The 18,158-nt window shown below is 34.3% G+C and overlaps 1 pseudogene; it reads right to left on the minus strand.

Moving 5' to 3' along the window:
* Nucleotides 1-898: 898 nt before the first annotated feature.
* On the minus strand, nucleotides 899-2,526 carry LOC147785429 (exopolygalacturonase-like; annotated as a pseudogene).
* Between the last annotated feature and the right edge of the window lie 15,632 nt (nucleotides 2,527-18,158).

Here is an 18,158-nt window from a genome sequence, read left to right on the forward strand (position 1 = left end):
GCTAAACTCACGAACAACAAATATCTTAAGACTTGAAAACACAAAACATAGCATCATGGATCGAGACCAAGTTTTGTTTTTATTTTCTCTCTTTTGTGATTTATGTTGTTTTTTTGGCCTTATTTAGCACGGATTTGGGCCAATTTTGATGAGTTCCTCTACATTAAACTCCTAGAACATTTAGCTACTTTTGTTATTTAATTTTTCTAGGACTATCGACATTTTTCCTAAAACTAAACTTGGTCGGGATAAATAGGTAGATAATTCAATATTAAATGTAAATTCCTAAAATACATATTAATACTTGTCACTTAATTTTCTAATCTGAAACCTAAATTTTTTCAAGTCATATCCAAAAGTTGCAACGAAAATTACATGATTGACGAAAAAGATAGATTTAAGGACACGACTTGCTAGATTAGTCACCTCTAATGTCAATTCTTCTTTAACGATAATGATGGATGTGTGCCATATGGGACGGATATAGTTAGGAGATTCGATCTAACTTATTGATTCTGTCTAAAAGATTTCTAATGGTAATTGATTTGTTTAGGGTAAAGGGAAAGAGGAGTTAGATGTTTTTGTTGGTTAAAGATTCTTTCCTTGAGTTATGGATTAGTTTTTTTTTAATAATGGTTGTTACAGTTACATTGTCTTATTTCAAATTCAAATCTAGAACAAAAAAATAAGACTGTAACCAGTTTATTATATAAGGTCGAGGTACTAAAAACATTAGGTTGTTCACGACACAAAGTCTCCTTCAAACATTCGACCATCTTATTTATTTCGAAAAGTACAACAAAAGAAACTCAAAAGAATGAGAGTCAAATGGATAGAGGCAGTCTACTTTTTTAATTAAGGCTGTCTATTATTTTGAAGTTCTCTGGCAATGAACAATTCAAGGGACAACATAAGGAGAGGAGCATATCTTGGGGTTCTGCCTTAATGAAATGATAGGTTTCACATTCGTGCATTGGGAGGAAATAGGACATTTTATTCCATTGTAAGTGAGGTCAATGTTGCTTACTTTTACATCGTCACATGGTAAGTGACGGCTGCAAATAAGTTTGATTGCCAGCGGAGTTGCAGAACTTCCTCTAATGTTCTTGAAGCTCACTATACTCATCTTAATTTTTTAAGGAATCTGAAAATTAAAATGAGACAACAAATGGTTTATTTGTGAAGTTGTAATGAAAAAATGAATCAAAGGTTCGAGAATGCGATCCATACCTACCGATTGCACTGATTCCACGGACAATACTCTTGGTCTATTAGAATAGGGTTGCTAACATTGACCATTATAATGTCCAAAAAGTGCATATTGGTGGCGGTGCCGCTAGCCGCAGAAGCTGGCCACGTTTTGATCCTGATACCATTAGTGGTGTTATTTAACGTGCAGTTCTTTACGATGACACCTTCAACAGGTTCTTCGTTAGTGTATCTTCCAAGACTTCCGATGCTTATTCCATGTCCTGGTCCACACGTCACATTGGTGACTTCAATTAGTTTGCTTCAATCTCCAAGAGAAATGCAATCATCTCCAATTGCAATTTTGGACTTTGTGATTGTGATCTTATTTGATCGACCGATGTGTATTCCATTAGTGTTGGGATTGTTTTCGGGTGCCATTATATTGATATTATGGAATGTGAGGTTGTTGCAGCCGATGATGTTGATATAGAAGTTCTTGCTATCAAGTGATGTTATTCTCTTAACGGTTGAATTGGTGATGAAGTTGAACCTCAAACTCTAAACATTTTGTATAATCAAATAATATTTTGTGAGAGTCGGTAATGATGCTAAAAATTTGAATAGAACCCAATAAAATTGAAAACTCAAAAAAAATTTACTTTTTTCGTGGATTGTTTAAAGATTATCCTCTAGAAAATGAAGAACATTGACCAAATCGTAAATGTCAAGACATGTAAGAGGCTCTTTCAAAAACAACAAGATGCATGAGATTGAGAAGGAAAGCTAAAGGAATATTACTTACAACCCGGAGTTGGGCACAATTTATGCATTTGTGGCAATCGTTCCTTTTCCAAGCTGCCTTTCCTTGGCCATCAAAAACTCCTTCACCTGATAATGTCAATCTATCAACACGTGCAAAAGTGATCCAATTATCTCTGGGAAGACTTTTTAGTGCCTACAATGTTCCTCCAAGTTGAAAGTCAATTGGGCTATTACAAGGTCCTTCAAACTTCCCTTGCTTTACTCTAAATATCCCTCTTGGAATAAAAATTGCACTATAACGATTGGACGTGCATGCATCCCTCCATGCATTTGCTAAAGCCTACATTTCACAACTAACAAAAACTTATAGCAAACAATTGATCAGCTCAACTAGTGATAATATTGATGTTCATATTATATATTTACCTTCATGATGTCAGTACCAGACACTATGTTACCATATCTTTTCAAAGAAAAAACAACATCGGCACTAGATTGAGCATCGACGGTAGGAGCTAACAATAGTAACATCAAAATTGTAGCGGCCAAGAAACTTGATTTGATCGTACTCATGAAGCCTTTGCTTTCTTTTCTTTTTTTATGTATATCATTTGAAAACTAGTGAGAGACAATGATATTTCGTTTTAGATTTGGAACTTTTTATGTATTTAATACAAATTGAAAAATAGGAATCAAATTGAGTTGTTTTTAGCATATTTTGTCTTTACCCACATGTTTGTTAAGAAAATTTCAAGAGGACGCCAAACATAATATTGTTCGAAACTAAACACGCTTAAAATTGTAGGCATATTATGGTAGGCATACGCTTAAAATGACTTGTATGACTATAATAAAGCAACAAAATCACTTGTCTCAAAGTATGGTATTGTAACACCAAAAAATGAAAGGAATTAGATCTAACAAGAATAAGCCGCCCATGTAAGACCTAAATGATCAAAAGGGGAGGAATTAAAGGATTAAGGAAGGATGATGATCTCAAGCAAGTCATTTTTATACCCTAACAAGTAATGTTAAGGTGTTTAAGACCTATGTAGAAAGGATTGGAAAGTAAAAGTAAGTGAAAAGGGCAAAAAGGTCATTTTACTAATTATTAAGGACCTTCCCGAATTTTTAGTTGCTTATCTAGAAAGAATTTAGAGATGCTCAAGAAAAAATGACCAACATGAGATAAAAGATTTTTAGAAAAATTATGGATTTTTCAGGAAATATAATATTAAAATATTCGGAAAGCGGGAAATGACCCAAATACCCCTGGAAGAATGTATAATTACGAAAATGGCCCTCTGATGCATCTACAGTGACCATCTGAGAAATATCTCACGAAACTCAAATTCCAGCCGTTGGATCTTCCCCAAATTTGGATATGATCTAGAAGATGGACAGATCATCACATCAAACGGCTATTTTGCAAAACCAAAGTCGGTGAGGCTCTGACTGAAGTAGATATTTCGGGCGGATTTTCCAGAAAATCTAACTGCCAATTCACGACGATTCTGGAGCTTTCAATGTCGGTTTAAGCTCGCCTATAAAGTCTGGAGTATGAGAAACAATATGGAATAAGACTCGAGCAAGGTCGAGCACCCATTCGAGAGTTATGAGAGTTTAGTTTGTGGGTCTCCTACTCTCGGGTTTCTTCCAAATTTGAGAGCAATTCTTCACCATTCCTCCTTAAACTTATTCCAATAGTTTCCAAACAAGATTACCCACAAGTTATATGAAGGAATTGAGAGCTGAAACGTCGTAGAACAAGATACCCATGATATCGGAAATCCGGCGTTTCGAGTGAGTTGCATACCGAGAACGATTTCTGAAAATTAAGGTTCCACACTCAAAGACATTCCTCCAAATCAATTCCTATAGCTTGATGAAAGGATATTTAAGAGGTTCCATGAAGAAATCGAGCCTTGAAAACTCCTAGAATCGGCTACCCGATAAGAAATCCCCTGTTTTAGCTCTGGCGAGGAAAATGATTTTGGACGAACTTTGGAGGCTAATATCTTAGGCTATGATCCAAGAAAATGTATGAAATCAATCTCAAGCTCTTCCTTGTAATAGGCTAATATCTTAGGCTATGATCCACCAAAAGGTATGAAATCAATCCCAAGCTCTTCCTTGTAATATCATCGTTAAGTTTCATGAAGAAATCGAGGGGATAAACGAAGAGATCGGGGCTGTGGAAGGCCACTTCCAGACGGCGGCGCAAAGGACGAACGTGTCTTCTTCCTGTCTAGAGGAAGAAGACGATGACGTGGCCGGTTCAGTTGAACCGGCCAAGTAAGCCCAAAATTTGGTCTTCCCTCAGTGTTTTTCAATTTTAACCCCCTTCCAGGCTAGTTCTCATGATATACCTTTATGGTTCTAGAAACTAGACACAATAAGGAGTCTATAGAAGGAAAAGTGAAGTAATTCAAATACCGGAAGCTCAAGAACGGAGGTCCTGAACATCAACAATGAGGTAAGTAGCCACCTTGGACTTTTCTTAAGAAATACATGTAGGAATCGCTTGGATTTTCATATGAACCATAAACCAAGTATTACACAAGGATCTATGAAAAAAAAACTCAAAGAACCGTAAGTTAAGGCGCTGAACCGACCAAATTGCTCGGGATTTAAGGAACATTAAAGTAACCCACTAAATGAGCCCTGATGTCTATGAAACTTTAATGATGAGCATATTATAGCATGTTTAGGTTATATGTGAAATTTAGTGGTCAATGGATAAGGATAATTAGGTAAACCAAGAAACGGGGCAAAATGACCATAATGCCCTTAAGGATCTCTACCTACGGTTCATGAGCTAGATGACCTCCAAATACTATGAAACTCCACAGTAGATCTTATTGTATGATGATTGATGAGGTGGTGAAGTTTGAAAGTCACTGGAACTCGTTAAGTACCAAAACCAAGACTTAGGGGTAAAATGACCATAATGCCCATAAGGAAGACTACCTACGGGTTAAGTCCTAAATGACCTCCCAACATTATGAAATGTTGTATGAATCTTTATCTCATGATGTTGTATAAGGTAATGAAGTTTGGGAATCATTGGGAAACGTTAGATAGCGAAACCAAGATATTGGAAAAAATGTACATCACGATCCACATGACTTTACCTCTTAGGATGACTAACGAGGTACCCATGAAATAAGAAATTCCCCCATAGGTATCCTTGGTTGCTAATAAGATTCTAAGTGTACAAGGTTCCGTTGGACTATTCCTAAGAAGAACCTTTAGGTTCCAACCTTGACCCAAGACGTTATGCATAAACCTAGGATCCCCAAGAGTACAAGGAAACACCTAGGTTAATGTAGATGGTATGCTTAACAAGTTGCTAGGATCCATGCTCGGAGTAACCATTATCTCCCATCACGAAGTGTACCACGAGATTCCTATTCCTCTTTAGGTGAGATGCCCTGCTATATGTACCACGAGTAGGTTGTCATGATGGACTTATTATTTTCCTCACCTAAATGAGATGCTCTGCAACACGATATGCTAGCAGGATGCCACGTTTGTGATAATGTCACCTATGCACTCATGGGGAGAAAACTAAGGGTTACTTTGAAAGTGTTTTCAGGACTAAAACACGATATATGACATGACAACCTCTAACGATTAGTTCCTGAAAACGAAACAAGAAGTCATATCCTAGCTCAAGGTCTAAATATGCTCCAAATCACCAACCATGTCCTATAAGGTTTATTTTATATGACATGAGAATAAGCTCAAGATTTCAAGTTGGTTGGAGCAAGTTTGGAATATAAGCCAAGATGGAACTTAAAGAAACGCCTAAAGAAAACATGTCAAGATTCAAGACCCTTCTAGAATCCTCTAAGGAGCCCATTATGAACTTATGACCTTCTAGAATAATTCAAGCTAGTTATTACGATGGGTTCATATGATCACGAATGTATATAACGACTTACGCCTAAAGAAAATAAGAATCTTAGCAACTTATAAGATTAAGAACCAAGAACAAGTTATACAACCACCAAGACAAGAAGAATGTTAGGTACCACTCAAACATAAGGGACCAAAGTCCACAAGACTCAAAATTCAAGAATGCTAGGTATTACTCTAAGCATGTCTAATTGTGGCCCATAACTCCCACCATGCGGTGCTTTCTAAGGAGGATTTTTTCCTCCTCTAGGTGGGATGCCCTGCACCATGTTTGCTTTGCAGGATGTTACGTTTGGCCTCATTCCCCTCACCTAGATGAGATGCCCTACGCCATGTTATGATTTGCAGGATGCCATGTTCATGTATGCACTGATCACGCGACCTATATGGTCTATGTTATATTATGCGACCTTTATGGTCTATGCCATGTTCATGCATGCATCGATCACGTGACCTTTATGGTCTATGCCATGTTCATGCATGTATCGATCACGTGACCTTTATGGTATATCATGGGGAGAATCTATGGCCACAATGGAGCAAGAAGAGAGTAAGTTACCCTAGCCATGAATTAAGATTCTCCTAAGACCTCCCATGGTACGTCATGTGTATGACTTAGACTACGTTGCTTGGAACGTAAGAAGCCTTGAGCGTAGGTATTAAGACTGTGTCGCTTGGAATGTATGAAGCCTCAGACACAGGTTGACAAGTTTATGTCTAGTACCGTAAATCATAAGGGGAGTGTCTTGGAGAACGAATTAAGAACTTACAACAAGAACAAGAATAAGAACAAGAAAAACAAAAAGTGTGGTACCCTAGCATATCAAGGACACGATTAAGAGCCTACAAGTAGGCTGCTTACCGAGTCTTGTACTCATTCTTTATTCTCCATTTTTTCAGGAAATAAGAAGCTGGTCAAGGTCAGGAGCGGACTCTGGAGCTGGTGCCATAGACAAACCTCACCCATCGTCCTTCTACCCTTTTGTGTCGTCCCTTAACTTGTGGTTTAACTGTTATGTTGTGTTTTAAAATACTTTGTATAAACTTTATTTTTGTTTGATATGTTTTAAGTTTTGGTTGTTTTATTTTGTTGAAAAATTTACCCGTCTTTTTAGAGTCATCGAGTCAGCCCGATCTTTACAGGTATGTCCCTAAAATGGTAGGTATATTGAATCGGCTAAAAGAGTCATTCTCACCCATGTAAATTAAAGGACAAGCTCTCACAAGCAGAAGTTCATAACTCACTCAGGATTAAGATCAAGTCGCATATGATCATCATGTGAAATATTAATCTTCTCAATTAACGGATTTATAAAGAAATTTTAAATATTTTTTGGTTCTGTCTTATACAAACTCATTGTATATGATACCCCCACTTACATATCTCCACATGAACGATTTGGATAAAATCATTTGTAACGATTACAAAGTGAGCCGTATCAATAGTGATACCAGGATAAAGCACCCAACTTTATCCATATACTATAGACTCTTTAGGTTATTACTTGAACACGATTCTCTTGTATGCACCCAACTTTATCCATATACTATAGACTCTTTAGGTTATTACTTGAACACGATTCTCTACTATGTCAACCACATATTGTTCGAGATTACATTAATAACCTTTATTTTCATACCATGGATAACAATTAAATTACAAATAAAATAATAAAAATTATAGTTAAAAAGTAAATAATTAATTAAGAGGCTTTAGAGCATAAATCTCAACAATCTCCCACTTGCTCTATACCCAACACCTTCTCTCACTTGCCCTAGAGAAGATGAGACATGTCTAGTAATCCTAGACATTCTAGATGACCCTCAAACACTTTAGCCTAGAGAGTCATTTTATATAAAACAAAATAATTATCATTAAAAGTCATTTTGGTCACAGCCACGATGCTTTCTCTCTCAATATCATTTTTTATAGATTGATCTTTTAAATTTCCTTCATATTAGTCTTTGTATCACTATCATCACAATGAAAGTGACAAACTAAATCACATGTGAAACACCTTTCAAATGTTTAAGAAATTATTATAGTCATACCAGTCATTTTGTTGCTTTAAAAGTAAAAAATGTTCCGTATACCATACTTCACAATCTAAGGTAAAATTGATCTTAACCTAAATTTTCTAAATTTATGTAACTAGTGTATCACTTAAAGATCAAATCTTTAACTCCATACACAAAATAAAAAAATTCTCATTATCCAGGGATACTTTGAGAAAACTTTAATTTTTCCGGTCATACATTAGTTTAACTAATATAATTTAATTAACTATATATTTAAGGTTAATTCTCATCTATGCATTAATTATCTCCCACTCAGGAAAGATAATTAATTATACTCTCAACATTTGAGGTTACTTACGATACTCTTCCTCTTACTTTATATTTCAATGATCATTATCATTCTTTGAAGTCTTGTATCAAATATTTGACAATTTTGTCAACATAATATATATGAGACAATATTGACATTTATCCTTAAATCTCTATTTTTAGGAGATACAAAATTATTCCAAATCTATTTATGTTAGAGTGAAAGATCACATCAATTCATAAGGAGTAATATGTCTCATCACTTGGCTCCCCAAATCGTATTTATCAATCACAGTTTTATACATGATCCCAAGATGAATTGGTTAACTCTTTACTAGTCTCTATGTCGTACATCTACGTATCATGAATACATGATCCTAAGATGAATTGGTCCTCTCTTTCTTATAACATTTTCCATACTACACCAAACATAATTATTTCATTCATAAGCATCGTAAACAAAACCTTAAACCAAACCACCACGAAGAGATCCAGATCAGCTACATAGGGTTCATTTGAAATAGTTCTTACTTTCTTTCATTAAATGACACAACAATTTGATAACTATTTGACAAACCCCGTTTATTGTTCTTTATAATCCAAAATGGTTTAGAAATTTTTTGGAAACTCCTCGTTCTCAATTTGTTTAAAAAAATAATGACCCTTTAAATTGTTATTTTACCGTCTACGATCGAGTTGCGAAATGCCTTCTTAGGGTAAGTCCGTATTTCCCTCCTCTAATATGTCATTTCTCAAGGAAAATGTATGTATTATTACCTTATGACATGATGTAAAGTGCCTTTTGTATCATATATTTGTTTTATCATTTCCTTATATAAACCCAACATTTTCTATTAATTTCTCCCAAAGTTGGGAACTTAAATAAATGGGACTACTACCCCGTGACTGTCTTCTAATAACAATTGGTTGTGAACTTGATTCGATGGACCTCCCTGTACATTGTGTTAGCATTTTCAAATATTGTCACAGTCGTACATTTTCAACCATACAACGTCACGATTTTGTCACACTCATGGAAAATCTTTTTTTTGCCTGACTTTATGGGTACGATTTTGTCACACTCATGAAAAATCTTTTTTTTGCCTGACTTTATGGCTACATTAGACTTTAGACAAGGTTGGTCACTAACCGAACATGACTTATATAGAAACTAAACTTTGTTCAATCATACATGTAACAACTCTAACCGACTTGCCTCTACTCTAGGCCAAGCCTAAGGCTCTACCTCACCTTTGCCCTACCTCAAAATCCTTCTAATGCAATGTCCCATCTGATATAGTTGTTTTGATTATCAATCGTGACCAAAATAAGTTAACAAATGTTCATATTATAATTTATGTCGATAGGTAATTAACATCGTTTATATTTCACTCGTACTAATCATGTCAAGCTTTAAAAAAAAAAAAAGTAATAATAATAATAATAATCCCAGGTAAACAACATATAAAAAATATTTATTTATTTAAATATTAAAATCAAACTTTCAAATTTATGGATACATGAATTTTTTGCCTGAACAGTTGTAGCAAATATCATAATTATCGGTTTTATAGTTGAACATACAGACATTTTCCTCACTCATATGCCACGAACATAGCATACTTTCACAATTATCTCTATCTCTCTTATCTATGTAGACATTGAAGTAATGAAACGAGCTAGGCCATTGGAAGGAACAGTAAAACAATGTTGTGCCCCATAAATTTGGACGAAAACTGAAGTCGTAGCTGGCCAAAGGAGTCAGCATGTGGACTCCCAAGTCATCATTGCTTGATTTGCAGTGAACAGCGAGCTGATTTTTAGATTTTAGAGCATTTGTTATCTTGACCATAATCTTTGGGTTTTGGAGGAATGATCCTTCGATGGTAGTCACTTGGTTAGCAAAGAATAATGAAATTAAGAGAGAAAGTGCAAGTGTTGAAAATAAACTCATGTGGTTGAAATGGGAGAGAAAAAGAGATGGGTATGAACACATTTGTTTGTGCATGATTTGTTTCACTCTTTATAGTTGAAAAGGAGTGTAATGGAAGATAACCGTTGATCTGGTAATAACCCAAAAATAAATAAATAAATAAACTAACCCATTTGTTTGTATTTCTAATTCATTATTTTCTTTTTTGTAACATATGGTTTTGTGAGAAGAAGTTAGTTGAGTATTTTAGGGTGGTAGTTATTGGGAGAGGGAAGGGATTAGTTATTATTAATTAATTCTTTTATTATTATTATTTTTTTTACTGTTGTTAAATAGTTTATAATAAAAATAGAACCGGGGTTGATAACTGTTATTTTTTAAATGGAAAAATATATGATTGAAACTGTTATTTCTCTCTAAAATTTTTAATTAAAAAAGTAAAACTATAATATGAAAATTAATTTTATGTTATGGTCGTTCGGGTCCTTCACCTATACTAATTTCATAGTGTTTCATGACCTAGCCCAACGAGGCTTTTATCTGGTCATCATATGTAAGGACCGGTCTGACTCGATACTCCAAAAAGGTGAGTAAACTTTCACGAAATAAAACAAACAGTATTTAAAACATAACATTACTTAAAACAAAACAGTGTTCATACATGAGTAATTAAAACACAACATAATAGTTAAAACACCGAATAAGGAACGAACACAAAATATTTCAAAACAAATGGGTTGAAGACGACGGATGAGGCTTGTCTATGACACCTGCTTCGGAGTCCGCTCCCAACCTCGACTAGCTCCTTATTACCTGAAAAAAAAAATGCAAAATAAGGAAGGAGTACAAGACTCAGCAAGTAGCCTACTTGTAGGCTATTTATCGTGTCCTTGATAAGCTAGGACACCACACTCTTTCTTTTCTTCTTCTTGTTTCTTTTGTAAGTAATTAGGCCCGTTCTATTTCTGACTTGGAGTTATGTTAAGAATGAGAAATAGAATTGGGACAGAAAGTTACATCTTCATTAATATTCACAATGTTTAAATAGGATATAAGCTACCGATGAATACCTAAAATTAAGGGAAAATATTAACTAACTAAATCTTGAGAGTCAAATAAAATATACTACTAATCAAATCATAAAGTAAAAAAAATATTAATTAAGAATGTATAAGATATATTCCAACACTAATTATTATAATATATTCTCATAATATTATATCTTAATACTCCCCCTCAAGTTGGAGAGTGGCTGTCAATCACACCGAACTTGTCTTTCAAAAAATCGAACTGACTTCTTCCCAAATTTTTAGTGAAAATATCCGCCAATTGCATTTTAGTCGAAACATAACATGGTTTGATGATTCTAGCTTGTAATTTTCTTCGAACTATATGACAATCTATTTCTATGTGTTTCGTACGTTTATGAAAAACTGGATTGGCTGCTATCTGTAATGATGCTTGATTATCACAATACAATAATGCTGGTTCGGACAGTGGAACTTTCAAGTCTTGAAGAATGTATCTTAACCAAGCTAACTCTAAACAAGTATTTGTCACCGCTCGACACTCGGCTTCTGCTGATGATCTGGACACATTGGTTTGCTTTTTAGACTTCCAAGGAATAATTGAATTTCCAAGGAAAATGCAGAACCTAGAAATTAATGGTCTGGAAGTTCGACAACCGCCCCAGTCTGAATCGCAATATGCTTGTAATCTTAAGTTGATTTCAGGTGGTACTACAAGTCCTTGACCAGGAATACCTTTGATGTATCTCAGAACTCGAAGAGTTGCCTCCCAATGTGGTTTTCTTGGTTCATGCATAAATTGACTAAGCACACGAACTGAATACACTATGTCAGGCCTAGTAACGGATAAATATATTAATCTTCCAATCAACCGTCTGTATCTACTTGGATCATTCAACTTCTCCCCTTCTGTTAAAGAAAGTTTCAGATTATGCTCCATAGGAAATCTTTGTGGATGTGCTCCTGTAAGACCAGTGTCTTGAAAAATGTCTAGAGCATACTTCCTTTGAGAGATAAAAATTTCTTTTCTAGACCTAGAAAATTCAATGCCTATAATATATTACAAATTCCCTAAATCTTTGATAAGGAATTTCTCGAGTAAACAAGTCTTGAGATGTTGAATTTCTTTGAAAAATGTCTAGAGCATACTTGCTTGATCCTCTTAATTTCAAGTCCTTGAATCCTTTGGATCTTACATGGGGCGCTTGTTATTTTTGGAGCTAATTTCCTTTATTTTTTTTGGGCGTTACATCATATCTCATCACTTGGCTCCCCAAATCGTATTTATCAATCACAGTTTTATACATGATCCCAAGATGAATTGGTTAACTCTTTACTAGTCTCTATGTCGTACATCTACGTATCATGAATACATGATCCTAAGATGAATTGGTCCTCTCTTTCTTATAACATTTTCCATACTACACCAAACATAATTATTTCATTCATAAGCATCGTAAACAAAACCTTAAACCAAACCACCACGAAGAGATCCAGATCAGCTACATAGGGTTCATTTGAAATAGTTCTTACTTTCTTTCATTAAATGACACAACAATTTGATAACTATTTGACAAACCCCGTTTATTGTTCTTTATAATCCAAAATGGTTTAGAAATTTTGGAAACTCCTCGTTCTCAATTTGTTTAAAAAAATAATGACCCTTTAAATTGTTATTTTACCGTCTACGATCGAGTTGCGAAATGCCTTCTTAGGGTAAGTCCGTATTTCCCTCCTCTAATATGTCATTTCTCAAGGAAAATGTATGTATTATTACCTTATGACATGATGTAAAGTGCCTTTTGTATCATATATTTGTTTTATCATTTCCTTATATAAACCCAACATTTTCTATTAATTTCTCCCAAAGTTGGGAACTTAAATAAATGGGACTACTACCCCGTGACTGTCTTCTAATAACAATTGGTTGTGAACTTGATTCGATGGACCTCCCTGTACATTGTGTTAGCATTTTCAAATATTGTCACAGTCGTACATTTTCAACCATACAACGTCACGATTTTGTCACACTCATGGAAAATCTTTTTTTTTGCCTGACTTTATGGGTACGATTTTGTCACACTCATGAAAAATCTTTTTTTTTGCCTGACTTTATGGCTACATTAGACTTTAGACAAGGTTGGTCACTAACCGAACATGACTTATATAGAAACTAAACTTTGTTCAATCATACATGTAACAACTCTAACCGACTTGCCTCTACTCTAGGCCAAGCCTAAGGCTCTACCTCACCTTTGCCCTACCTCAAAATCCTTCTAATGCAATGTCCCATCTGATATAGTTGTTTTGATTATCAATCGTGACCAAAATAAGTTAACAAATGTTCATATTATAATTTATGTCGATAGGTAATTAACATCGTTTATATTTCACTCGTACTAATCATGTCAAGCTTTAAAAAAAAAAAAAAGTAATAATAATAATAATAATCCCAGGTAAACAACATATAAAAAATATTTATTTATTTAAATATTAAAATCAAACTTTCAAATTTATGGATACATGAATTTTTTGCCTGACCAGTTGTAGCAAATATCATAATTATCGGTTTTATAGTTGAACATACAGACATTTTCCTCACTCATATGCCACGAACATAGCATACTTTCACAATTATCTCTATCTCTCTTATCTATGTAGACATTGAAGTAATGGAACGAGCTAGGCCATTGGAAGGAACAGTAAAACAATGTTGTGCCCCATAAATTTGGACGAAAACTGAAGTCGTAGCTGGCCAAAGGAGTCAGCATGTGGACTCCCAAGTCATCATTGCTTGATTTGCAGTGAACAGCGAGCTGATTTTTAGATTTTAGAGCATTTGTTATCTTGACCATAATCTTTGGGTTTTGGAGGAATGATCCTTCGATGGTAGTCACTTGGTTAGCAAAGAATAATGAAATTAAGAGAGAAAGTGCAAGTGTTGAAAATAAACTCATGTGGTTGAAATGGGAGAGAAAAAGAGATGGGTATGAACACATTTGTTTGTGCATGACTTGTTTCACTCTTTATAGTTGAAAAGGAGTGTAATGGAAGATAACCGTTGATCTGGTAATAACCCAAAAATAAATAAATAAATAAACTAACCCATTTGTTTGTATTTCTAATTCATTATTTTCTTTTTTGTAACATATGGTTTTGTGAGAAGAAGTTAGTTGAGTATTTTAGGGTGGTAGTTATTGGGAGAGGGAAGGGATTAGTTATTATTAATTAATTCTTTTATTATTATTATTTTTTTTACTGTTGTTAAATAGTTTATAATAAAAATAGAACCGTGATTGATAACTGTTATTTTTTAAATGGAAAAATATATGATTGAAACTGTTATTTCTCTCTAAAATTTTTAATTAAAAAAGTAAAACTATAATATAAAAATTAATTTTATGTTATGGTCGTTCGGGTCCTTCACCTAGACTAATTTCATAGTGTTTCATGACCTAGCCCAACGAGGCTTTTATCTGGTCATCATATGTAAGGACCGGTCTGACTCGATACTCCAAAAAGGTGAGTAAACTTTCACGAAATAAAACAAACTGTATTTAAAACATAACATTACTTAAAACAAAACAGTGTTCATACATGAGTAATTAAAACACAACATAATGGTAAAAACACCGAATAAAGAACGAACACAAAATATTTCAAAACAAATGGGTTGAAGACGACGGGTGAGGCTTGTCTATGACACCTGCTTCGGAGTCCGCTCCCAACCTCGACTAGCTCCTTATTACCTGAAAAAAAAATGCAAAATAAGGAAGGAGTACAAGACTCAGCAAGTAGCCTACTTGTAGGCTCTTTATCGTGTCCTTGATAAGCTAGGACACCACACTCTTTCTTTTCTTCTTCTTGTTTCTTTTGTAAGTAATTAGGCCCGTTCTATTTCTGACTTGGAGTTATGTTAAGAATGAGAAATAGAATTGGGACAGAAAGTTACATCTTCATTAATATTCACAATGTTTAAATAGGATACAAGCTACCGACGAATACCTAAAATTAAGGGAAAATATTAACTAACTAAATCTTGAGAGTCAAATAAAATATACTACTAATCAAATCATAAAGTAAAAAAAATATTAATTAAGAATGTATAAGATATATTCCAACACTAATTATTATAATATATTCTCCTAATATTATATCTTAATACTCCCCCTCAAGTTGGAGAGTGGCTGTCAATCACACCGAACTTGTCTTTCAAAAAATCGAACTGACTTCTTCCCAAATTTTTAGTGAAAATATCCGCCAATTGCATTTTAGTCGAAACATAACATGGTTTGATGATTCTAGCTTGTAATTTTCTTCGAACTATATGACAATCTATTTCTATGTGTTTCGTACGTTTATGAAAAACTGGATTGGCTGCTATCTGTAATGATGCTTGATTATCACAATACAATAATGCTGGTTCGGACAGTGGAACTTTCAAGTCTTGAAGAATGTATCTTAACCAAGCTAACTCTAAACAAGTATTTGTCACCGCTCGACACTCGGCTTCTGCTGATGATCTGGACACATTGGTTTGCTTTTTAGACTTCCAAGGAATAATTGAATTTCCAAGGAAAATGCAGAACCTAGAAATTAATGGTCTGGAAGTTCGACAACCGCCCCAGTCTGAATCGCAATATGCTTGTAATCTTAAGTTGATTTCAGGTGGTACTACAAGTCCTTGACCAGGAATACCTTTGATGTATCTCAGAACTCGAAGAGTTGCCTCCCAATGTGGTTTTCTTGGTTCATGCATAAATTGACTAAGCACACGAACTGAATACACTATGTCAGGCCTAGTAACGGATAAATATATTAATCTTCCAATCAACCGTCTGTATCTACTTGGATCATTCAACTTCTCCCCTTCTGTTAAAGAAAGTTTCAGATTATGCTCCATAGGAAATCTTTGTGGATGTGCTCCTGTAAGACCAGTGTCTTGAAAAATGTCTAGAGCATACTTCCTTTGAGAGATAAAAATTTCTTTTCTAGACCTAGAAAATTCAATGCCTATAATATATTACAAATTCCCTAAATCTTTGATAAGGAATTTCTCGAGTAAACAAGTCTTGAGATGTTGAATTTCTTTGAAAAATGTCTAGAGCATACTTGCTTGATCCTCTTAATTTCAAGTCCTTGAATCCTTTGGATCTTACATGGGGCGCTTGTTATTTTTGGAGCTAATTTCCTTTATTTTTTTTGGGCGTTACATCATATCTCATCACTTGGCTCCCCAAATCGTATTTATCAATCACAGTTTTATACATGATCCCAAGATGAATTGGTTAACTCTTTACTAGTCTCTATGTCGTACATCTACGTATCATGAATACATGATCCTAAGATGAATTGGTCCTCTCTTTCTTATAACATTTTCCATACTACACCAAACATAATTATTTCATTCATAAGCATCGTAAACAAAACCTTAAACCAAACCACCACGAAGAGATCCAGATCAGCTACATAGGGTTCATTTGAAATAGTTCTTACTTTCTTTCATTAAATGACACAACAATTTGATAACTATTTGACAAACCCCGTTTATTGTTCTTTATAATCCAAAATGGTTTAGAAATTTTGGAAACTCCTCGTTCTCAATTTGTTTAAAAAAATAATGACCCTTTAAATTGTTATTTTACCGTCTACGATCGAGTTGCGAAATGCCTTCTTAGGGTAAGTCCGTATTTCCCTCCTCTAATATGTCATTTCTCAAGGAAAATGTATGTATTATTACCTTATGACATGATGTAAAGTGCCTTTTGTATCATATATTTGTTTTATCATTTCCTTATATAAACCCAACATTTTCTATTAATTTCTCCCAAAGTTGGGAACTTAAATAAATGGGACTACTACCCCGTGACTGTCTTCTAATAACAATTGGTTGTGAACTTGATTCGATGGACCTCCCTGTACATTGTGTTAGCATTTTCAAATATTGTCACAGTCGTACATTTTCAACCATACAACGTCACGATTTTGTCACACTCATGGAAAATCTTTTTTTTTGCCTGACTTTATGGGTACGATTTTGTCACACTCATGAAAAATATTTTTTTTGCCTGACTTTATGGCTACATTAGACTTTAGACAAGGTTGGTCACTAACCGAACATGACTTATATAGAAACTAAACTTTGTTCAATCATACATGTAACAACTCTAACCGACTTGCCTCTACTCTAGGCCAAGCCTAAGGCTCTACCTCACCTTTGCCCTACCTCAAAATCCTTCTAATGCAATGTCCCATCTGATATAGTTGTTTTGATTATCAATCGTGACCAAAATAAGTTAACAAATGTTCATATTATAATTTATGTCGATAGGTAATTAACATCGTTTATATTTCACTCGTACTAACCATGTCAAGCTTTAAAAAAAAAAAAAGTAATAATAATAATAATAATCCCAGATAAACAACATATAAAAAATATTTATTTATTTAAATATTAAAATCAAACTTTCAAATTTATGGATACATGAATTTTTTGCCTGACCAGTTGTAGCAAATATCATAATTATCGGTTTTATAGTTGAACATACAGACATTTTCCTCACTCATATGCCACGAACATAGCATACTTTCACAATTATCTCTATCTCTCTTATCTATGTAGACATTGAAGTAATGGAACGAGCTAGGCCATTGGAAGGAACAGTAAAACAATGTTGTGCCCCATAAATTTGGACGAAAACTGAAGTCGTAGCTGGCCAAAGGAGTCAGCATGTGGACTCCCAAGTCATCATTGCTTGATTTGCAGTGAACAGCGAGCTGATTTTTAGATTTTAGAGCATTTGTTATCTTGACCATAATCTTTGGGTTTTGGAGGAATGATCCTTCGATGGTAGTCACTTGGTTAGCAAAGAATAATGAAATTAAGAGAGAAAGTGCAAGTGTTGAAAATAAACTCATGTGGTTGAAATGGGAGAGAAAAAGAGATGGGTATGAACACATTTGTTTGTGCATGACTTGTTTCACTCTTTATAGTT

This window comes from Cucurbita pepo, unplaced genomic scaffold (assembly GCF_057944985.1).
Source record: "Cucurbita pepo subsp. pepo isolate OVF unplaced genomic scaffold, ASM5794498v1 scafford_17, whole genome shotgun sequence".
Lineage (NCBI taxonomy): Eukaryota > Viridiplantae > Streptophyta > Magnoliopsida > Cucurbitales > Cucurbitaceae > Cucurbita > Cucurbita pepo.